This window comes from Plecotus auritus (genome assembly GCF_963455305.1).
Source record: "Plecotus auritus genome assembly, chromosome: 7".
NCBI classification, from domain to species: domain Eukaryota; kingdom Metazoa; phylum Chordata; class Mammalia; order Chiroptera; family Vespertilionidae; genus Plecotus; species Plecotus auritus.
The window spans coordinates 115,931,707-115,957,061 of record NC_137774.1 but is presented as its reverse complement, the minus strand read 5'-3'; the positions used below and the strand labels follow the sequence as shown (position 1 = coordinate 115,957,061).

The following is a 25,355-nucleotide window of genomic DNA, read 5'->3' as shown; positions in this document are numbered from 1 at the left end:
CTGAGGCGCATTAAATTTTTCAAGAGTTGACTTGAGCAAACCGATTGGCATTGGGTGGTGCCAAACTGGAAGTGGTTAGGAGCTCTTTGTGGACAGGAGCTGTGGGAAAGGCTGTTAGAAAGCAGACCAGGAAGAAAAGCAAGAAAATCAGTTGGGCCCTAACTGGTTTGGTTCAGTGGATAGAGTGTCGGCCCACATGTGGACTGAAGGGTCCCAGGTTCAATTCTGGTCAAGGGCATGTACCTTGGTTGCGGGCACATTCCCGGTAAGGTGTGTGCAGGAGGCAGCTGATTGATGTTTCTCTCTCATCGATGTTTCTAACACTCTCTCCCTCTCCTTTCCTCTCTGTAAAAAATCAATAAAATATATTAAAAAAAAATAAAATCATTTGGGAAAACCTAGTTGGTTGCTTGTGGTTGGTTGGTCTTAAATTTCATTTTCTCCATATAAGTGCATTTATAGGAATTGACTCTGGCTTATGATTCTGTTTGCTTACATGGGCTTTCAAGGCATTAGAGCCACCTCAGTAGAATGGCCTCCTTGTTTAATTTCTGTAACACCATAAAGAAGATGGAGTGTCAAACAGATGCCCGCGACATGAGGGAGGGATGGTGGCTACTTGGGCTGAGGCACTGGCAGCATCTCAGTGTGAGGGCCCTGGCAGCAGTGTCTTTGAGGAGCTCCACTACAGAAAGAATCCACACTGGGGATCCACCATCCCAGGGGGGCCCAGAGGTTACATCTGTGCCAGCCAAGCAGAGTTTTCCTTCCCTTCCTCTCCCACCCTTACTCCAACTCTTTATTTATTTATTTATTTATTTTTAATTTATTTTTTAAAAATTGTTTGAAGTATTACAAATAGTAGTACATATGTCTCCTTTTTTCCCCCATTGACCTTCCCCCAGCCTCCCCTTCCCCCCAGTACATGCCTTTACCTGCCTCCCCCCCCCAGTGTTTTTTATCCATTGGTTATGCTTATATGCATGCGTACAAGTCCTTTGGTTGATCTCCTACAGCCCCCCCACCAACCGCAACCTCCTCTGCCTTTCCGCTATAGTTTGACAGTCTGTTCAATGCTTCTTTGCCTCTGAATCTATGTTTTTCCCCATTTCATTCCTTTAAAAAATCTTGCCTCTGCAGACTAGAAATAAACATATAATAACAAAAAATGTTTGAGTCCCAATTTCCATGTCCAACAGTTCTGAGTCCCCGTTTCAATGTCAAACAGTTCCTTAAGTATACATGTCAGCAATGATATCTGGATGGTGGGCACATGGTGGCAATGCAGGTCCGACCCTCTCTGGTTTGGTCCTAGGCAACTTGCTGCGTCGTACAGCTGCTGACTGCTAGCGTGACAAGGCGTCGTCAGCGTCTTCCATCTCTGGACTGTTTCTCCTCTTGTCTTCGTGGTTGGAGCAGACCTGTCAATTCCTCTCTGTTGCAGGAATCCACATGGTCTTGGAGTTGTTTTCTGAAAATATACAAACATATTCTCGACCAAAAGTTAATAAAGGAATCTGTTCTATATAATTGATTTGGGATCCTTTTTATTTTTGCCCAAACGATTTTCCTTTGTCTTATTTAGACACCATGTGTGTTTTTCATGGGTGTCTTGCTGTTAGCATTACAAATGAAAACTAATTTTGTAAAGTAAAAGTTTTCTAGATGTAATTTACTTATAGGATATTTTTCCTTACATGATATTACCCTTCTATCCCCCCTTTTTTGATTAATGGAGGCTTTTGTAACTTTTATAATGCACTCTTGATAACTTTAAATTTTAATTTTTTGCACAAAAATATGACTGCTTTAGTTTCATTGCATGTTTAGGAATTTTACCATGAGATGAACTACCAATAGAAATTTTAGTTACTACATTAGGAACAGCTTTTTGTCCAGTACAATTAAATTTTCTTGAATATTCACTTATTTCAATTAGCCTATTTAAATTAATCTGAAAACTTGATTATTATTTTACTGTCAAATTTAATACTCTACCAACAATCTTAATTTACCCTGTAAATATTAGTGGAAAGGATTATTTGCATTCTTGAGTAGGCCCTCAGCATTCCTGGTGCTAGGCTGGATTTAGATATAGGGCAGCTGCTGTCGGCCAAGTCTCTGTCTGTTACCTGGGTCCCAATCCGAGCTGGGCCAAGTCACTGTCTGTCACCTGTGTCCCGATCTGAGCTGGGCGTGGGAAGCAAAGCAGCCATGGGGGCAGGAGACCTCCCTCAGACGGGGTGAGGTTCAGGCCCCCCTTACTCCAACTCTGATGTGAGTGTGGGAGGTGATGCCCACAGAGGACGAGTCGGAAGAAAACTGCCTACCAGTTCCCCGGCCCCAGACTCCCTGCGGGCACAGGGAGGGGACACTGCCTTGAAGGAAAGTTTGGAATGTTAATCATGACACGGTACTGAACATATTAACTATTAAAATGAGACTATTCATGTGCCTAGATGGGGTTAGAGCACTGAAGTTATTATTAAGATTCTAAAAGTTATTATGGGATCTGCCTGAGAGTTAGCTCTCCAAGAAGAGAAGAAGCAGATGCAATGTATAGAAGGTGCTCACAGAGGTAAATATCTTTTTTATTTTCATCACTCATCACTGTTCTTACAATCAACCCTTGTCATTTGTTTGACTCTAAGGCATACAGCTCCTTTACTGACTACAGAAGGAAGGTTCTCAAGGACACCAAAACAGTGTCCCATGAAGAGTGGACCAAGTAGCACCCACACTCCTCTTAGTTCCTGCACCATCCCGCCCCACCGAGACAGGCTCTGCTCTTCGGGGCCCCCAGGAGGGGAACGTCTCTTACCTGAACATCTGATGCAGCGTTCCCAGTCCTCAGCACGGAGTCCTCCTGAGCTGTGGGTAAGACTGGGCGGCGGTGACCATGGCAACGAAGACAGGCGTGCCTGTCCACACAGCTCCTGGCCCTCCATATTTGCAGAATGCGCGCATGCATGCAGTCCTCCAGCAAGATGAGGGGGTTGAATTTCTTCTGGGATTTTGGTGGTGAACCAATTCTGGTCACCAAAGCAAAAATGGTGTGATCTGAATGGTACTTTCAGAAATAGTTCTTTTCCCACGGGACTGTGGGGTGCTTTCACCACAGAGTGCCACTCCTCGGCCAGGGCCACAGTTCTCAGTGGTATTCTGACAACGCTTCCAGTTCACAGGAATAGAGAGAGGAAATGCCAGGTTTCACTAGTCAAAGCAGTTCGGGAAATGCTGCCCTTTGTCCTCCCCCACTAGAACACGCACACTGCAGTGGTTCTCAACCTTCCTAATCCCACGACCCTTTAATACAGTTCCTCATGTGCGGTGACCCCCAACCATAACATTATTTTCGTTGCTACTTCATAACTAATTTTGCTACTGTTAATGAATCGTAATGTAAATATCTGTGTTTTCCAATGGTCTTAGGCTCTACAGCAGCAGTCGCGACCCACAGGTTGAGAACCGCTAGCAGTGTCGCCTAAGACCATCGGAAAACACAGATATTTACATTATGATTCATAACAGTAGCAAAATTACAGTTATGAAGTAGCAACGAAAATAATTTTATGGTTGGGGGTCACCACAACATGAGGAATGTATTAAAGGGTTGCGGCATTAGCAAGGTTGAGAACCACTAGAGCCTTCAAAAAAAAAGCATATTTACCGTCTTTATGGGAGCTCAGAACCCTTTTCTCCCCACACACCAGTTTATACACCTCTGACCAGTGTTCTGCTTTACACCAATCTGGATGCACAGGGTTGAGTCATTGTTCCCAACAGGCCCTGTGAAAAGGAACAACATGCAAATCAGTAAACAAGCCATGATTCTGCAAAGTAGAAAGCAAGGCCACAAGGGATGGGAGAGGGGCAAGTTGATGAGGTGATGGAGGATCAAGAAAGGACTGAAAATCACTATACCTGGAAGATTGGGAGACCAAAAGGAAGCAGGAGCCCAGTGGAGAAATGCGGTGTGTTTCACGGTTCAGTGTACGGAAAGATACAGAAATTGTATGTTATGTCACCAAAGGGGACAAAAGACTGGAGGAAAGTAGAAGTGCCATAGCCTGGAAAGTAGAGTGAATTTTATCTATTTAATGAAGACTTCTATACCACTCTCTTTGTACCAGGCACTGTTCTGAACATTACAAATATTAACTCATTAAATTTTCAAAATAACTATAAGGTAGGTATTGTTATCATCATCCTCATTTTACAGAGGAGGGAACTGAGGCACAAAGATATTTACTAACTTACTCAAGGTCCAGGAGTCAGGTCCAGATCCTCTGTCTGCGGAGCCCACGCTCCTAATCTGCTCTCTGCTGCCTCAGCGAATGCTGGAGGGGATTCGTAATCATTTTATAGCACAAACAACAATTGCAAATATAAAGGAAAAACTCCCCCTCCGAAATGGGAGAAATTTCTCTACTTTAATCAAAACTGACTGACATTAATGTTTATGCCTGTCATTTCTTGATATGACCTTTTATATACCCAAGATGAAAGTAAAATTGATTGAGGGATAGCATTCCAGGTAAGACAACTTAAGTGATAAAACCTGTTACCTCCGCAATGTCGCCCAAGGGGCAGACTTACATTTTTCGTGAAAAATGTTAGGCAGAAGGTCTTGATGTCATTTCATGCACCATTTAATCAGATTTAACTCTAGAAACAGGGAGAGATAGAAAGCTATATTTTTCTTTTTAAAAAATATAACTCATATTTTGGTATGAAAGTAGAGACAATTTTGAAAAAAACACATAAATTATAATTAAGAAAATACAAGTCACTCATAATTTCACTGCCCAAAGACAAGTACTTCGATGTATTTGCTTCCTTTTTTTTTCTACATTGAATTTATGTGAGGTCATTCTAAATACATTTTCCATCTTACACATTTTACTTACCAGTCTGTTGTAAACATTGTCCCATATCTGAAAAACTGTTTGTATCGCTATCCTGTTTGTTCTGTCATCTTAAGTTTTTTATATGTATGTTTGGTGCTGCCTCTGTTGTCTCTTTCAATATAAGGAACACGGTTTGTTTGATTTGTCTTCTGCAGTGATTTGTATGGTTTCCACTATTTGTACTTGCATTGAACAAATAGGTCTCTGATTATGCAAATCAAGATTGAAACTAATTTTTTTTTTTACTCAGCCCACTTCAACAGATGAGAAGTTTTCTAAGTTTCTATTTCTTCATACCTGTCCTCCTCCACTTCCTGATCTCTGTTAACATCATTTGGAGTTTACCAAACGATACTATACTACTCTACTCTACCATTTATATCATATTATGTTATATCATATTATGTAATTATTAATAATATAGTAATATATAATTAAAGATGATTTACCATTTATCATTCTTGTGATATTTATAACATTTCTCCCCTTTTAACCTTTTTATTCAGAAATAATTTCAGACTTAAAATATTGCAAAAACAAATGGTATAAGAAAACACTCCTAGCCCTAGCCAGTTTGGCTCAGCGGATAGAGCATCAGACTGTGGAGGAGGGTCCCGGGTTCGATTCAAGGGCACACGCCCGAGAAGCGGGCTCAATCCCCAGTAGGGTGCATGCAGGAGGCAGCTGATCAATGATTCTCTCTCATCGTTGATATTTCTATCTCTCTCTCCCTCTTCTTTCCTCTCTGAAATCAATAAAAATATTAAAGAAAACAAACAAAAAAAAAACTCCTATTATAACCTTCACTCAGATTTGCAAAATATTTCCATATATCTCAATCTATACTTCACCAAAGAGATGTATGGACAGCAAAGCAGCATATGAAAAATGTATAACATTATTAGTCATTAGGGAAATGTATACTGGCATATATGTCTGTATACATGTATAAATACTTAGATACTTATATAAATACATTACACACAGAGAAATGTATAAACTTAAATACATCTAGAGGGATTAGATAGATTTTTAGAAATATATTCATTGGTACCTAAATGTCAGAGATTTCAATTTATTAACAAGATGCATATATAATTTTATTAACCAATGTAACCCCAATAAATTCAATAAATATATATATATATTTTATAAAAGAAGTAAATTGTGGTAGTTGCAAAATAGTCACGGGATGTAAAATAAAGCATAGGGAATATAATCAATAATATTATAATAACTAGGTACAGTGCCAGGTGGGGACTAGATTTATCAGGATGATCAGTTCATAAGTTATATAAATGTCCAATCACTATGTTAGACATTTAATATTCTATGTCAACTATAATTGAAAAATAAAAAATTATTTTTTAAAGAAAGATGCCTAAAGCACAGTTGGTGTTGAATAAATATTTTAAAAAGTAAATCAATGAACAATATTGTATTACAAAATATTTATATATTCATGTAAAGTCTTTTAATAAAAAAATAACTTATAATACTAAAAATCAGTTTGTTTTGGTCCTGTAACTCTAAAAGTTGATATTATTTATTTACAAGCACCACTTTTAAATAGCTTCTAATTGAAGGCTAAATAAAATAAATGCTGTTCCAAAAGTATTTTGGCATTGAAGTTAGCATTATTTGTGTAACACTAATTAGAGACAACTGAAAGGGAAGATAGTCATTCTATGATTTAATATCAGAAAATAAAAATAACACTCTTTTTCTTGTCTACTTTTTCATAATTTGAATATTGTCATGCTATTGTTACAAACTGGTTTATCAAAATACAGTGCTCATTATACAGTTAATATTTTTCTATAGTAAAGTAAAGGTGTTAAGGAAAAAACAGTGAAGAGGAAAAAAGTAGGAGAAAAAGGATATAAAATGCTGAAGATTTCTACTATTTGGGTGTTAAAAATTACTAAATATTCAATTTTTAAAGTCATTGTTTCACTGTCAATTACTAGTTAATTGGTAGATCAGTCATTCAATGTTTATTAAACTTCTGTACTTAAGAAACTCTGAGAAATCATGATGGGTAATTCTTAAATCCCCAAGAAAGATAGAATATAAGAAAAGTAGCATAAGACTGGAAACTAAACCTTGGGAAACACATTTTAAGGGATGTGAAATAAGTAATCCAGTGGGGAGTGGCAGGGAAAGTGAGAGAGAAAAAAGAATAAAAAAGTTAAGAGGAGGATGTGAGTACCATGTCATCTTGGCAATCAAGTTTATATCATTGATGTATTGACACGGCATTTAGGACACGTGGTAGACATTACGAGCTCATCAATATCCTGTTCTCCTCTCTTTTCAGGCACACAGAGAACAGTATTTCCAGCCTCTTTGCAGGCAGACATGGCATTTGACTAGTTCTAGCCAATGAACTTTGAGCAGCAGTGGCAGGTGTCAATTCTGTGGCAAGCCAGACAAGAACAGAGATAAGATGTCCTTTCACTCTCTTCCCTGCCAGGGTTGGAGTGGCGAATGTCCCTCAGCTGTGTCCTTGAATGACCACATGAAGCAGAGCATTTTACAGTGACAGATTACATGAGGGAGAAATCCACTTATATGGTGTTAAAAGACTGTGACTTGAGGATTGATTGGTTTTCAAAGCACACATTTAGCTGGCTTCACTAGCAAATGAAGCAAGGGTTTAGCCTTGTTATGTGTCAGAGCAGCCAAAGCAAATTTGCCAGCCTGATTTGGTGGACTTGAAGTAGCTTACAAATAAGTATGATGCTATCTTATATGGTTATCTCTGTCTGGATTGGAAAAAACATAATCATACGGCTCAGATAGAAGAGATAAAACAAACATATAGCAACATTTTTGTGGTATGTATTGATTTACTATTTCCAGTCTAACATCCTTAATATACACTGAATGGCCAGATTATTATGATCTCTGAACGCATAATAATCTGGCCACTCAATATATATATATCCTATCTAATAAAAGAGTAATATGCAAATTGACCGTCACTCCAAGACACAAGATGGCCGCCCCCATGTGGTCAAAGATGGCTGCCCCCATGTGGACACAAGATGGCCGCCACAAGATGGCCTGCAGGGGAGGGCAGTTGGGGGGAGCAGGCCTACAGGGGAGAGTAGTTGGGGGGACTAGGCCTGCAGGGGAGGGCAGTTAGGGGCAATCAGGTTGGCAGGGGAGCAGTTAGGCATCAATCAGGCTGGCAGGGGAGTGGTTAGGGGGTGATCAGGCTGGCAGGCAGAAGCGGTTAGGGGCAATCAGGCAGAGGCAGGTGAGTGGTTGGGAGCCAGCAGTCCTGGATTGTGAGAGGGATGTCCGACCGTCCATTTAGGCCCGATCCCAGTGGGATCGGGCCTAAATGGGCAGTCAGACATCGCTCAAGGGGTCCCAGATTGGAGAGGGTGCAGGCTGGGCTGAGGGACACCCCCCCCATGCACGAATTTTGTGCACTGTGCCTCTAGTATATATATATATTAGAGGCCAGGTGCACAGAATTCGTGCATGGGTGGATTTGACTAGCCTGGCCAGGGGGAGGGGACATGGGCAGTTGGCCGGCCTGCCTGCTGGTCGAACTTCTGGTTGAGGGGACAATTTGCATATTAGCCTTTTATTATATAGGATATACACTGGTGGCCAGATTATTATGCGTTCAGAGATCATAATAATCTGGCCACTCAGTGTATTTTATCATGGACCACCATTTACATACTTGAAAGTCCACATTGCAATTATTAGCACATTGCAGTCAGACATCTTCCTACCCCTGTGGGCCTACACAGAATCTTAACCATTTTCATGAAGCACTTGGAGCGCTACAAATCATTTTGTACAGAGTTCAAGTAAGGTCAAGTACTGAGCTATTAACTACTACAAGATCAGACCCCAAGATCAACCTCATGGAACTAGAGAGAAACATCAAGATAGACATGAAACTGTCAGAAATTCCTGGGAAGACTGAGGATTTTTTCGAATTGTTGTATGAGGTGATGATGGTCCTAGTCTCGGGCACTCTGCTCTGGCTACCGTTATTCTCTGCCTCACCTCAGGGCCATCACGGGGCCAGAATCCATACCTATGTAGGTGTCCTTAGGTGTGAAATCTTGGCAGCACAAATGCTAGTTGGGAGCTTCAAAAGCACATTAGAATTTATAAACCTCAAACAGTCACTTCTCCTCTTCCCCTGTGTCCTCACCCAACTGCTGACACAAACTAAGATGGTTTTCTGGCTCATAAGGCATTCACCTTTAGGCTCACACCTCCCTTCTTCCCCACAAACAATCTGAGGTCATCAGGTCTGAGACAGATTGCAGTTTGACTCTTGGCCTTTCCCATGTATGTTGCTGGACAGACCAATGAATAACTCAAAAGGAATAGTAACTGACAGGCTAAAATAAGGAGATATCTGAGGAACACGGCAATTTCCAAAGAAATGGCACATTGGATTAGAGTCTGTTAAAAGAGTAAGTTTTACAACTGTTGGGACAAGGATTCAAAATAAACATGATAAAATATAATGAAACAGCCGAAACCGGTTTGGCTCAGTGGATAGAGCGTCGGCCTGAGGACTGAAAGGTCTCGGGTTCGATTTCGGTCAAGGGCACGTACCTTGGTTGCGGGCACATCCCCAGTAGGAGGTGTGCAGGAGGCAGCTGATTGATGTTTCTCTCTCATCAATGTTTCTAGCTCTCTATCCCTCTCCTCTCTCTTCCTCTCTGTAAAAAATTAATAAAAAATATTTAAAAAAAAATATAATGAAACAGATAAAGAAAGACATTGGCAATATGAAACAATAATTAGACAATGTAAAGAAAGAACCAAATGGAAATATTATGTGTAAAAATGTGATAGTTGAAATAAAGAGCACAATAGATGGAGTAAAGAGTAGATTGTGGGGGCCAAGGCAGAGGTGGTTAGGGGCGATCAGGCAGGCAGGTGAGTGGTGAGGGGCGATCAGGCAGACTAGTGAGCAGTTAGGACCGATCAGGCAGGCAGGCAGAGTGGTTAGGGGTGATCAGGCAGGCGAGTGATTAGGGGTGATCAGGCAGGCAGGCAAGTGGTTAGGGGCGATCAGGCAGGCAGGCAGAGGGGTTGGGGTGATCAGGCAGGCAGGCAAGCAGTTAGGGGCGATCAGGCAGGCGAGTGGTTAGGTGTGATTAGGCAAGTAGGCGAGTGGGTAGGGGCAATCAGGCAGGCAGGCAGAGGGGTTAGGGGTAATGAGGCAGGCAAGCAGAGTGGTTAGGGGCAATGAGGCAGGCAGGCAAGTGAGCAGTTAGGAGCTAGGGGTCCTGGATTGCAAGAGGGATGTTCAACTGCAGGTTTAGGCCCAATCCCATAGGGATCCCTGTAGATCCCGGATTGCTAGAGGGTACAGGATGGGCTGAGGGACACCCCTCCCCGACCCTACCCCCCAGACAAATTACGTGCACCAGGCCTCTAGTAATGGAGATAATTTTCTCAGACTTAAAGATGAATGTTTTCAGTTTGGGCAAACAAAACAAAACCCTATAGAGTGACAAAAATGATAAATAAGGAAAAAACCACATTTAGACATATTATATAAACTTTAAGAACTTGTATCAAGGACAATTTTTTGGTAAATTTTAGAAAAGCAAATCATGTACCCCAATTCACTGACAGTTATTCATTTGTGTTCGTTCTGATTATTCTAATACTTATTGTACATAAGAAATTATTACACTCCTAAACTATCAATTTGCCTGTTAATTGAAATAAAATAACAATTGTTTGCCAAAGCTGATTATAAAGATAATCCAAAAGGGCTTGAGGACATTAATAATTAATATCAAACCAAATAACTTATTCAACAAGGCCAGAGAATATATATTTCCTGGAATAGATGCAATATTCCCTTTGATTCTTTTAAAGTCCTAAGTATGCAACATTCTGAATGCTACATGACAACTATGATGAAGTGTATAGATAGATTAATAGCCTAATTGGATAAAATTATAATAAAAGTAATCTTGTCCACTTAATAGTATTATCATCATGATCATATTACAAAATAACCTTGCTTACATAGGAAACAGTTCCTGATTGTAAGTAATACTATTGCAGCTGATCAAAATTTTAATTATCTTCTCATTTTTTTTCTTTTTGATCCTCCAGTTAAAAATCAGCAGGTTTTAGCCGAAACCGGTTTGGCTCAGTGGATAGAGCGTTGGCCTGCGGACTGAAGGGTCCAGGGTTCGATTCCGGTCAAGGGCATGTGCCTTGGTTGTGGGCACATCCCCAGTGGGAGGTGTGCAGGAGGCAGCTGATCGATGTTTCTAGCTCTCTATCCCTCTCCCTTCCTCTCTGTAAAATATCAATAAAATGTATTTTTAAAAAAAATCAGCAGGTTTTGAGTAAGCATTGTACTTGTTGTCATCATGATCATGATCTTTATCTTCACTACCCTCATGGGTATTTCCTTGCCACCAATCTCTTTATACCATGCCTTAAAACATGAGTGCCTAGGTTTTTGTTTGTTAATTTTTTGCCAAATCATATGCAAAATCTCCCTCCCTCCCTCCCTCCCTCCCTCCCTCCCTTCCTCCCATTCTTCCTTTTTTCCTTCCTTCTTTCCTTCTCTTAACATCGAGCACTTACTTTGTACCAGCACTAAATGATATTGGTGACAAAAGAGAAAAAAAGCTCTAGTCCCCGACCTATGCTTCTGCAAGACCTCAAGGATTGGTGAGCAATTGCTAGATGTTTAGCAGTCCTATGCTGAATATCCTGGGGGCTAAGAGACTTGAGGAAGTGAAGAATCTGGACCATACAATAATTCTCTCTCTCTCTCTCTCTCTCTCTCTCTCTCTCTCTCTCTCTCTCTCTCTCACACACACACACACACACACACACACACACACACACACTCATCAAGTTTGACTCAAGGACTAATGTTAATCACACACAGTATAATTTTCTGTTATTTTTCTATTCCTATTTTACAGCACAGTATCTGACATGTATAGATAGATCAATAAGTGTTTATTAAATAAATGGCTCCCTCCTTCTTAAAAAAAAAAAAAGAAAGAAAGAAAAAGAACCAACTTTACCTGAGTTTGATGAGGAACAAAGGCTTACATTTGCCTGGTGCCTATGATAGAGGTAGAAAATGTAGTGTCTCTGAGATGGCTATGTTACTGATAAGTACAGGAACCAAAGAGCAGATTTATGATTTCTGGCTGATGAGGCATTAAGAATGGCCTTGAGTTTCAAACATAATCAATAAAGTGATAGTGCAAAATCACAGTGCCTTATAAGGAAGTTGCAGTCATCCTACTGTTTGCTAATGGTACTTAACAAGATAGCATGTTGATTAAACACACTAAATTGAGGTGGGTAGAGATACCACTTCTATAAAAAAACAGAAGCTGTCAGATTTTTAAAAAGAGGTTAGTACAGAGAGGCTCTCTCCACAGTGAGACAACTAGGCATCTTTTCCAATACTCAGATATTCAGAGAACAGAAAGGGTAGCTTGGAGGAGTGAAAATGTAGGTTTGAGAACAATTTGGGGCTCTTGTCTTCAGGGTTAGTCAGGAAAGAGAGGTCCAAAGGGCCAACAAAAGGACCTGGATAATCAGCTCAGACTTTCCATGGTATGCCTACCCCACATTCTAAATAAGCAGGCATTTCATATCAAATTGGTCTCTCTACCAAGAAGCAATATTTCCTTGACAAGTTATTACATGGACTTTCTACTCCAAACTTGTCTTGTGCAACTTTGGGTAGTGAGTTTTTCCAGGGAATTCATTAGTTGATCTTTCATGGTTGGGAAACCATGAAACAAACTATAGCATAGGATAAGAGAAAAGGAACTGAACAATACTTTTTGAATAGCAGTTTATCCTTCATAACTACGTACCTCTCAATAACATTTCAAAACTTCTGTCATTTACAAGAGAAGGAAAGCCTTGTCATAAAACTAGTTTTATCGTAAATGAACATAGTGAAACTGAGATTAGTGAACATCGGGATCCATGCCATTCTGTCTCTATGAGTCTTCTATTCATGAACTCTGCTGAACACTTAGGTAGGATGTTTAGTTCAGTATAAAAGTCTCTTAGAGTTAAAAAAAGAAGTTAAATAAAAATCACCCATGTGGTTCACATTAACATATGTGTACTATTACCGAATGAGCATATAGAAGATCTGTGATTTGACTGTCCTTTTGACTAAATTATAGTTTGAACTAAGAACTTATCACGTGCGTATTGCACATCAACTGAGAACAGAATGCTTTGGGAAGTTAGAGTTATATTATTTTGGGGACTTCAACATGGCAACCAGAAAGTTACAGTAAAAGATGTATCTTAAAAATTTATTCTTTACCTACAACATTGCAGAAATACATTTAACACATGTGGCTATTAAAGCAATATGGAAATACAGAAACATCAAGGAAATGTCACTTGGATATTCATAAGTTTGATCTGATGAACACTAGTTTAGCGTCATGGGACTTCGGCTCTGTTGGTGCCCTGTCGATTAAGATGGGTGCATGTGTAGATACAACACATTACTAGTGTTAACTTGCTGATTTAATAGGAATTCACCTGTTACAATGGGCTCAGATTGATTTGTTGTCTTATTTGGTTAGGTGGCCACACAGCTGATGATTTTCTCACATTGGAAGTTTGCCTGCAATGCAAGAGAGCTCCCATGATAAGAAGGAGAGAGGCCAAAGTGGGAACTGGTTGCTTTTCTTAAGGGTGGTTTTCATGTTGTGAGTAAGGATTCTTGTATCTACAGAGTATAATCTCTGGCAGCCTCTTCCCCTTTTGCAGACTGAACTCTCTCTGAGGTTTGCAAAGAAGGCTCATTTCATATCTACTCCTGCGGCCTCTGTTTGGAACCTGCTTCTCCACACTGCATCTCATCCATGCTCCCAGCTCCACCACAGGCTACTAGCTCCTGGAACGTCCTACTGTCCTCCATGCTAGGGTCCTGGGCTGGACTGCATGTTGCTGTAATGTGGCTATACCACATGTTCTTTTATTACTGTCTGGTCTAAGTTCCCCAGAACACCAGCCGGCAAATTTGTGTGAAACAGTTTTCCCTGAAGAACTACAAGGAATTTAAGAAAGTTCATTTCAACAGAGGAAAAAAAACACTTTAATATTATACCCCAACTATATCTGTTTCCCTAGTCCAAGAGAAGAAAAAGAAAAAAAAGGCAAGTTCTTTTTCCTTGCCTCCAATGTCCATTCCTTCCATTTGTAGTAAAATGCTATCTATTGCCGGCCCCCACAGGGATTTGTCTTGCTCTAGTTTCCAACCCCCTTCTCCAAAGAGTTCAATCCAGAAAATGAAATCATATCCAACCACATGTTTTCAATGAGATATTCAATCAGGAATATTAAAGGGGACTTCAGGAGAGTCCAGATGGGCTTACTGTAAAGGTAGAGCATCCTTAAGGTTTAAGGTAAAGCTATGCCTTTTCATCCTTCCTAGGGGTAACTGCTGGATCACACACAAACCAAGCATGAACAACAAATCTCAGAGCAGAATCATCTAAATTCATATTAAGAGTTAGAAACATTTTCCTGATTGTAATATAATATAGGCTGATGGAATACACTTTAGGTTGTTATACAGCCATGTTAGTTTCTTCTAGCTTACTCAACAGGTACATTACAAAGCCTCCTTACCTTCAGGCCCTCTACTTTGCTACACAGGGTTCTGTCAACAGCTTTGAAATTACACTTTTATTTTTTGGTTTTTGAAATCTGAGGTTATTTCATCTTCTGGCCCAAGTTGGGGAGAAGAGGTTTTGATCTTACAAATACTGTAGCTCAAACTATTTTGACAAACAGAAGCACAGTAATCTATTCAAAATATGTCTCAAAATGGCCAGAAGATATTATAATAATTCAAAATGCTAAATTGTTGAAGTTATCTATCAGCCAGAGTTCAATCAGGAAAACAGAAATCATACCATTTGTTTTAACAGAGATCATTTAGAAAGGGAGAATTGGTGAAATAGGCCAATCTGTGCATTAGAAAGGCAACACAGAGTAGGTAAGCAGCTTGGTGACTGGGGTGACCTAGGAGCCCTATGGGGCTTGGCTCACCCATCAGAGGCTGGCGGTGCTGGTGGTGGGAAGTGTTGGAAACTGAACGACTAATTGCTGCAAGTGGGGAGAGGAGTTCCTACTACAGAGATACTGACAGCCACAAAATGCAAAGCTGGAAGCAGGGAGTCCCCTCTTCCTCCTGTTTTCCCCATCTCCTTCCACTGCCCCCTACTGGCAGAGCTCACCAGGCAAAGCAGAAATGTCTACAATGTCCCAGCTTTGCACAGTGAAGAGTTGGTTTGGAGTTGAGACTCATAGGCCTAACAACTGTCATTAAATTGAAAAAAAAGAATAATTTGTAGTCCAGAGATGTGGAAATGATTTTTCACCAGATAGCCTGAGTTAACAAATTAAATGAAGAAAGGTGCCCTAGCCGGTTTGGCTCAGTGGATAGAGCGTCAGCCTGTGGACTGAAGGGTCCCAGGTTCGATTCTGACCAAGGGCACATGCCAGGGTTGTGGGCTCGATCCCCAGTGTGGGGCGTGCGGGAGGCAGCCAATCAATGATTCTCTGTCATCATTGATGTTTCTATCTCTCTCTCCCTCTCCCTTCCTCTCTGAAATCAATAAAGAAATATATTTTTTTTAAAAAATGAAGGTTGAAAACCACAGAAGGACAACTCTGAAGGAAATTTGAGAAGTAAATCTAAAATTAATGGAATCCATTACAGGATATGATTTCTAAAGGACTGAGATATATCTAAACAACAAATGAAGAGGTTTCTGTTTATGATGAATGAGAAAATGGAAGTAAGGCCCAGGAATTTTATTATCCAATCAACAAATATTTATCAAGAGCTTAATAGGTGCTCAGAACATTCAAGGTCCTAGGAACTACAGCAGTGAATAAATGGGATAAAAATCTGTGCCTTAACAGAGCTTACATTTTAGAGGTGGAAACAAATGCCAAACAAGATCAATTAAATGAATGGGTCCAATGTCATAAATACTTGCAAGACAAACAAAACAAGAAAGGGAATATAGTAGAGTTGCTGGAAATGGCAGAGGACTGCAGTTTTAAATATTGTGCTGATTTTTCTAGATTCTTGTGAAAAAATTTCTGTGGAAGAAGAGCCAACAATGACTATACATAGAAGCATGCAGAGCTACATAAAACAATGTGCATTATAAGAGAAAAGGTGACCTTACCTCATGTTTCAAATATTCTAAAGAGGTCACCTCTTTACAATAAGAGTATCTTCATGGTATTCTGTGAAAAGTGGCTTCCTCAAGTTGAGATTAGGTTGCCCCTCTGACAGACTCCCATAACACCCTGCTGCAGGAGCCGCCATCCCCCAATATTGTCCTTGGAGGGAATGTGTAATATAACAGAGACACAGACCATGAGGCAAAAAGACATCTAAGCTCCTGATAACTTTGAAGTTGCCACAAAGTTGGTGGTACTTTGTTTCCTGGCCTTATTTTCTAAGATGTGTGTCCACAGACTATACCCACTCTTAACGTTATTTTGGCGGACTTATGCTTTTAGCAGCTAAATGTTTCTTTCATTAATTTTAACTCTCAAGCCAATACCATGTCTCAGGTACTGTATATAGGTTATCTTAATACTCAGAGCAATCTGGGAAAATGGATATTATTTTGTTTCTTTTATAATTGAGGAATGGCACAGGGTTGGGTAGGATAAGTAATTGGAACAAGGTCACATGGCTAGAAATCCTGGGCTGTATTTCCAGGTCCATCTATCTCTATGTAATCACAGTGTCTTGTAAAGGAATTCTGTGAGAAGGTAGGATGTCAAGGCAGCTCCAACTGACCCATAAGCGTGTAAATAGTTCCCAACAATAGTTATTCATAGGGCCAAAGTTTTCTTCCATAAGCTGCTTTTTATTCTGGAAAAGAATGAGTATATAGAAGTGAATCTTCATAATTTAAAAAAGGATAAGGATTTTGGCTAAGTGTTTAGGAAGAACAAGAAGTTATAATACTGAAGTAAGTTAATGATTAAAAAGGTTAAAAAACCACTTCAGAAAATTTCTAAATAAAAGTTAACAGACTAATGAAGACTGCTAACATTTGGAAAGCATCAAGCTTTGATTGGCTGAGGAATTTTAAAATTAATAATTAAAATTTTATTTCTTGAATAGGCATTAATTTTGCATAGCTCAAAAATAAAAATATGCAAAAGAATATGTAAGTAAATTGTTTACCTTCCACCTCTGTTCCCAGCCATTAATTTTTCCTCCCTAGGGGAAACTAATATTTTTCCACTTCTTGGATATGCTTCTAGTTCTTTATTAGCTATTTGATCTGCAAATGTTCTCCCAGTCTTCAGCTTGTCTTTTGCTCTTAACAGAGTTTTGAGCACAGCAACTGTTTTTAATTTTAATGAAGTCCAATTTATCAATTTTTCTTATATGGATCATGTTTTTCATGTTGTATCCAAGAAGTTTACCTTTTTGTAAACGTTTTCCAGTTTTATGTTTTAAATTTAGGTCCATGATCCACTTTGAGTTAATTTTTGTATAAAGTGTGAGACTAGGTGGAGGTTCATATTGCTTATAGATGTCCAATTGCTCCAGTACTATTCTTGTAAAGGCTGTCTTTCCTCCATTGACTTGTTTTTATGTTAAAAATAAGCTTGCCATATTTGTGTGAGTCTATTTCTGAGTTTTCTATACTGTTCTACTGGTCTTGTTCACAAAATGCAATGGAATAGACTTTATTCTTTTTTGTTAAGTTTGTTTTAGCTATTCTAGGAACTGTGTCTTTCCAGATAAATTATAGAATAAGCTTGTCTGTATCTACAAAAATCTTTGCTGGGATTTTGGTTTCGTTAAACCTATAGGTCAATTTGGAGAGAACTGACATCATTATTAGTTTGAGTCCAATCCATGAGCACAGTAGGTTTCTCTGTTATTTAGATTTTTTTTTATTTTTATTCATCAGTATTTTGTAGTTTTCAGCATACAAGTCCTACACTTCTCTGCTAAGTCTTTATATCTCTGCTAAGTCTTTATCTTTTTTGGAGTAAATGTAAATGATATTGTGTTTTTAATTTTGGTTTCCACATATTTATTACTGGTACATAGAAATGCATTAGATTTTTTATGTTTATCTTGAGACCCTGCTGAAGTCAGTAGTTCTAGGAAGGTATTTTTGTTGGTGGTTTTTGTTTTTGCTTTGGTTTATTTGTTGAGATTTTCTATGTCGACAATCAGGTTATCTGCAAATAGGGGCAGTTTTACTTTTTTCTGTTCCAATCTGTCTCCCTTTTCTTGCCTTATTGTACTAGCTAGAAATTCCAGCACAATTTGAATACAAGTGGTGTGAAAAAACAATTTTGTCTTTTCCCCAATCTTAGGTGGAAAGCAGTTAGTCTTTCATCATTAAGTATACTGTTAGGTGTAGCTTTTATATAGATGCTCTTATTAAATTAAAAAACTTCCTCATTACTCCTATTTTCCTATGAGTTTTTTTTTTTAACCATAAATAGATGTTAAATTTTGTCAAATGCCTTTTCTCTATTAATTGATGTGATCATATGGACTTTCTACTTTAGTCTATTACTGTAGTGGATAACATTGATTGATCTTTTAAAATATGAAACCAGCCTTGCATCCCTGGAATAAACTCACTTAGTCATAGTACATACTTCCTTTTATACATTGCTGAAATGTATTTGCTAATATTTTGTTGAGTTTTTACATATAAGTGCTGTTTATCTGTATATTTCTTTTGTAATAGTGTCTTTTTCTAGTTTTGAATCAGAGTAACATTAGCTTCATAAAATGAATAGAGGAATATTCACTCCTACCTTCTGTAAGAGATTGTGCAGAGGTGGTGTTAATTCTTACTTACATGTATGGTAGAGTTCTTCAAGAGTTCTCCAGGCCCAGCTATTGCCTCTTTGTTTTTGTTGTTGTTATTTTGAGGGGGGTGAGTTTTAAAAGTATGAATTAAATTCCCTTAGTGGTTATATGGGTTGTTCATATTATCTATTTCATGAGTTGTGGTTGTTTGTATTTTTCAAGGAATTTAAATTTTTTATCTAAGTTGCAAAATTTATGAGTGTAGAGTTGTTCATAATAGTTCCTTATTGTCCTTTTTTAAATGTCTAGGGTCTGTAGTGACATCTTCTGTTTCATTCCTGATATTGGTCATTTAGGTCTTCTCCCCTTTGTTATTAGTCAGTTTTGCTAAAGGTTTGTCAATTTTGTTGATCCTTTCAAAGAATCTCCTTTCTGTTTCATTTATTTTCTCTCTTGTTTTTCCGTTTCAATTTCATTGATTTTTGCTCTTATCTTTATTATTTCTTCCCTTCTGTTTTGGGTTTATTTTGCTCTTCTTGTTTTAGGTTCGTGAGATAGTTTAGGTTACTGATCTGAGATCTCCCTCTTTTCTATTGTACACATTTAGTGGTGTAAATTTCCTTCTCAGCATTGCTTTACCTGTCACACATTTTGACATATTGTAGTCAGTCAAATAAAGTTTTTTTAAAATTTCCCTTGAGACTTCCTCCTTGACTCATGGATTATTCAGAAGTTTGTTGTTTTGTTCCCAGTTTTTGGGCATTTTCCGGTTATCTTTCTTTTATTCATTTTAGTTTGATTTCTTGTAGTTGGAGGAGACATTCTGTATGATTGCAAATCTTAAATTTGTTGAGATTTGTTTTCTGAACTAGGATGTGGTCTATCTTGGTATATAGCCCAGGGGTGTTTGAAATATGGCGCATTCTTCTATTCTTGGGAGGAGTGTTCTATAGATGTCAAATACATCCCTCGGTTTGATGGTGGTGTTGATCCTTGCTGATTTATTTTCTAGGTCAGTGGTCGGCAAACTGCGGCTCACGAGCCACATGCGGCTCCCGAGCCGCGGTTTGCCACTCTGTTGACTAATGAGTTTGCCGACCACTGGTCTAGTCTATTAATTGTTAATAGAGGGGTTTGAAGTCTTCAACTATACTTGTATATTTGCCTATTTCTCTGTTCAGTTCTGTCAGCGTTGTTTTACATGTTTTATAGCTCTACTGATTGGTGCATATACATTGGTCTTCTGGGTATATTGACCATTTTATCATTATATAACATCTCTTTCTGTTTCTGGTAATTTTTTTTTTCTCTTAAGTCTACTCTATTTAATATTAATGTAGCTAATCTTACTTTGTTTACAACAGTGTTTGCATACAATATCTTTTATGTATTCTTTTACTTGAACCTGCCTATATCATTATGTTTCATACAGGACTCTATATAGAAATACTGATGAGGCTTAGCATGATGGTCCCACACCTTAGAAATACTAGTATTCCTTGGATCCAAATGTGGTGCTGGAGCAGGAGAGAGCTGACAGGAGAAATCAAGAGTGTATGGCAGCTGTGGCAAAGGACAATAGAAACCTCTGTGGACAGATGAGTATAAACCAAAAGACCTCCTCCTACTTCACATTACTACCTACCCATGGCCTGGAATGACATATGCTCTTGGAACTTTGACCCTGCCCAAGGGAGTGGGGGAAAACCTTTGAAAGACTGACGCCTTGAAAGTGAAATAAAATACGGTACTGATCTGGGGCCTGCTTGCCCTCAGATTCATATTCCAAGCCCTTCCCCTATTCACCTCTATGCTGCAGGCTTGCAGGCTGTGTCCCTGGCTCTTATGGCAGTTGGTGTCTAGGCTTGGCTAACTGGAAGGCACTGACAGGACATTGGAGGGCAGGAGGAGAGGAGAATCTATGGTATATTTTCCCTGCCATAGACAACTTCCATGGCAGTGGCTGTCTCTCATCTGTACAGCAGTTCCCCAGTTCTCACCAGGCTGGCCATACTGCCTGGCCCCTGGGTTCCAGTAACCCTGCTTCCTCCCTTTATTTCTCCAGCTACAGGCTACACTTGCTAATTTCTGGATTACCTCACCAACTCCCTTTTAGCGTCTGAGTTCTTCCATTGCCGGTGTTATCAATTCCTCGCATTCAATTGTCTTTGTAAATATTTAGAGTCTCTAATTTCCTGGTTAGCCCCAGATTGAAGCAAGCATGTTTAGAGAAAAGGTGGAGATGTGATAGTTCTTGCACAACTGGGTTTGTAGTGTTTGTTTTATATTCACTATGTTATCAAGTCTACCTACCCTGTTCTCTGTAGCTGGCTGTTTGCTGGGTGACACTATTTATATCAATAGGCAGAGGACCTGATTAGACATTTCTCCCAAGAGGACATAGAGATGGCCAGCAGGTATATGAAAAGATGCTCGACATCACTAGTCATCAGGGAAAAGCAAGTTGAAACCACAATGAGATATCACCACACACTTGGATGAATGGCTATCATCAATAAATGAACAAATAACAAGTGCTGGTGATGATGTGGAGAAAAGTGAACCATTGTACACTGTCAATGGATTGTCAGTTAGTGCAGCCACTATGGAAAACAGTGTAGAGATTCCTCAAAATATTAAAAATACAGGTGCCATAAAATCCAGAAATTCCACTTCTGGGTACTTATCTGAAGAAAACAAAAACACTAATTTGCAAAGATAAGTGCACCCCAATGTTCTTTGCAGCATTGCTAGTAAGCAACCAAGATGTCCATCAAGATGAATGGATAAAGAAGATGTGATTGATATATATCTACACTAATAAAAGAGAAAGATGCAAATTGACCGTACCTTTGCGATGCCTACCAGCCAATCAGGAGTGACTATGCAGATTAACCCAACCAAAATGGTGGGTTAATTTGCATTGCAGGCGCCGAGTAGCCGGGATGGGACACAGGCGTTCCACACCGCCCCAGCCAGTCCAGGCCTCTGGGTGGCGTGGGCAGGCGGAAAGGCGGCTCTGGGCTTGAGCGAAAGTGGTGCTGGCAGCCAGGGGAAGGAAGGCCCATTCTTGCACGAATCTTCGTGCTTCGGGCCTCTAGTATATATATATCCTATCTAATAAAGAGGGAATATGCTAATTGACCATCACTATGTCACAAAGATGGCTGCACCCACAGCTGTAGCCAAGTTCCCATAAGGAGCCTAAACGAGCAATCAGCAGGGACCTAAAGCTATGCCCTCCCCCACCCCTGTGGGGCTTGACAGGGGACCTCAGGCTGTGTCCCCCACCTGGCAGGGCTTGACAGGGGACCTCAGGCCGCGCCCTGCTGTCAGGCTGGGGGACCTCAGGCCGCACCCCCCGCCCCAGTGCCAGGTGACCTGAGGCCACGCCCCCCGCCTGGCAGGGCTTGACAGGGGACCTCAAGGTGCACTTCCTGTCCTGGTACTGGGCTAGGGGACCTCAGGCTGCTCCCCCCACCCCAGTGCCAGGCTGGGGGACCTCAGGCCACACCCCCCACCAGGTGGGGCTTGACAGGACTTCAGGCTGTGCCCCCCACCCTGGCACCAGGCCGGGGAACCTCAGACCGCACCCCACGCCCAGCGGGGCTTGACAGGGTACCTCAGGCCACGCCCCCCACCCCAGCACCAGGCCAGGGGACCTAAGGCTGCACCCCCCTGCCTGGCTGGGCTTGACAGGGGACCTCAGGCCATGCCCCCCACCCAGTGGGGATTGACGGGGGACCTCAAGGTGCACCCCCAGTGCTGGGTTGGGGGAACTCAGGCTGCACCCCCACCCAGCATGGCTTGATGGGGGACCTAAGGCTGTGTCCCCCTCCTCGTGCTGGGCCAGGGAACCTGAGGCTGTGCTCCCCCACCTGGCGTTGCTTGATGGGGGACCTCAGGCCATGCCCCCAACCCAGCGGGGCTTGACAGGGGATCTCAGGCTGTGTCCCCGATCTAGCGGGGCTTGATTGAGGACCTCAAGGCACGCCCCACATCCTGGCACTGGGCCAGGGGACCTGAGGCTGCGCCCCCTGCCCACCAGGGCTTGACTAGGGTGGTACTGGCCGGGTCTGGATCTAGCCTATTGGAGGGGGGCCGGCTGGGTCTGGGTCTCACGCGATTTTGAGGTGCATGTGGGTGGGCGGGGACTTGACTCTGGGTCCTGTGGTGTGCCCCAGATTCTGACAGGAGGAAGGTTTTCATATACATTTTACTAATTTTCTTTCATCTCTGACACTTCTATCATAGAGAAAGGGCAAATAACAATATTAAATTATTTCCTCTAATTAATCCCCTTTTGATTCATGTGCATGAATTTCGTGCACCGGGTCACTAGTATATATATATATGATGAAATATTGTGCAATAAAAAAAAACACAGAAACAGACTCATAGATATAGAGAATAAGCTGATGGTTGCCAAAGAGGAAGGAGTGGGGGATAGATATTTTTAAAAAGCATAAGCCTTCCTAGGAACTTTTCCTTTTAAAGTGACTGTGTGGGAAGGATGCCTTGAGGCAAAGATGTAACTTACACAGGGGGCATTTGAGCTGGAGTGTGTGACTCTCCATACTCAGAAGGCCTTTCAGATCACAAGAACTATTCTATGTTTGTTCCCAATTCTTTATAAGCATGCCATTAAAAATAGATTGAATAGACCTCATCAGAACATAGAAAAGCCCTGGGAAGGGCTTCTGTGTCACTCCCACCACCCGCACTCCCCTCAGACACAGCTTTTGCAATCCACAACTGATCTGAATGAAGACAGTACCCATTCAGAGTCTTTAGTGGCATAGACATGTCACTGAGGGCCCACACATAGAGCTGTTTGTTATCAGCCTGGTGAATTGGCTTATTAGGTGTTCATTGGGGCACTCAAGAACTGACTGAAGTTTTGATTGGGTGAGGAGTCAGGGCTAGAATGGGAGCACCACCCAGGAAGAGAGGCAATTTGGAGACAATGTCCTCTCAAGAGGGCTAGCCCTGAGCCTAATAAATTTAAAGGCAAAACAGAACTTTATTGCTTTTGGCCAAAGAACATTGCCAAACTTTCAGAGCAAAGGGCAAGTACAAGGCATACTTCTGAAAAGGTTACAAAATTTCAGAAAGGACAGAATAAAAGTACATTTCTGAATATAAAGCAGTCAATGTTTTGGAGGTGGTTTTATGAGAACAATATTACTACAGTGTCAAACAGATTATAATCTGAAATAACTTTCAGTGTGTTCTTCTAAATTGCTGATGCAAAACCAAAGTCCAAACACTTATTCAGCACATATAATGTTGTCTCAGGTTCTATATTTGAGAAGTTACATACATATCGATGTTGGAAATAAAGTGATATATGTTTTCTAAAATTGTTCTTGAGAGAATATTAGTCAAAATCTCCTTCTCCCTCTATCTTCCCTTCCTTATTTTAGAGCACACAGAGTATTATAAAATGTCTTCTAGCTGAGGAGCCCTCAGGCATCATGCTGTTCAAGTAGGGGTGTTCAGATTTATTTATTTGTCTTAAATTATCAGGGACATATATAGATTTTATAAGTTTTAAACAAGATTTGTCTAAATTTGTATTAATTTACACCAAGTTTATGACTTCCATGTTTAGATAAAATATTTTGTTAAAAAAAAAAAAAAAAAAAAGAAGAGCCCTCACCGGTTTGGCTCAGTGGATAGAGTGTAGGCCTGAGGATTGAAGGGTCCCGGGTTCGATTCCAGCCAAGGGCACATGTCTGGGTTGCGGGCTCAATCCCCACTGTGGGGTGTGCAGGAGGCAGCCAATCAATGATTCTCTCTCATCATTGATGTTTCTATCTCTCTCTCTCCCTTCCTCTCTGAAATCAATCAAAAAGAAGAAGAAAGAACAACAAACTCTCTTCCATAGAGATTGGAACATAAATTAGCAACATGTATTAACAATTCTAAGGTTTCACTTCCTTGGTTCAAACCCAGTTCAGCCACTAATGAGGTGTGTGACCGTGAAGAAGTTACTTCAACTTTCTGCATTTTTAAAATACGGATCATAATTGGAAACTAATATAGAATTGTTGAGAGTTGTAAATTTGAAAATACATGTAAAAAGGCCTGGCACATAGTGAGAGCTAAATAAACATCAGTAAATATTCCTATCGCTGAGTTTATTAACTGTTTTGGCAGAGATGTACAAGAATTGAGAACAGAAAATCTTGATAAAGAATTTTTTACATAAATGGAAAAGATCAAGTCTGAGGATTCCTAAATAGCTAATCCGATCAGTATAAATTTGAATTTTACCCCACCCCCCTCCACTAGAGATTTAGCACTTTTCTAAGATTGACTTTATAATTTGTAATTTCATGGGATTCTAGTCTTGTCTATTTCTGCTCAGCGCAGAATCCTTTAAGCAGACTCTAAGTGACAAACATCACCACACCACGCACCTGGGAAACCTGAGTGTCGCCAGGTCTGTGAGTCGGCGCTCTCCACGCTCTTCAGTGGGAGTGCCGGGTATGGGCCGGAGAGGGGGTGTGACGACTCCTCCTCCAACTCCTCCTTCCCCTCCTCAGCCAGCAACTCCGCCCGCCGGCCAACTTCATCAGGCCTCTTTAGCG

General features: G+C 40.5%; 1 long non-coding RNA gene across 1 annotated transcript; it reads right to left on the bottom strand.

The window, feature by feature from the left end:
* Positions 1 to 3,583: 3,583 nt before the first annotated feature.
* On the bottom strand, positions 3,584 to 25,284 carry LOC308254359. Its single transcript, XR_013961218.1, has 5 exons — positions 25,185 to 25,284; positions 4,600 to 4,668; positions 4,261 to 4,340; positions 3,925 to 4,070; positions 3,584 to 3,789 (listed from the first exon to the last, which is right to left on the bottom strand). It is a non-coding gene; the product is annotated as an uncharacterized lncRNA (long non-coding RNA).
* Between the last annotated feature and the right edge of the window lie 71 nt (positions 25,285 to 25,355).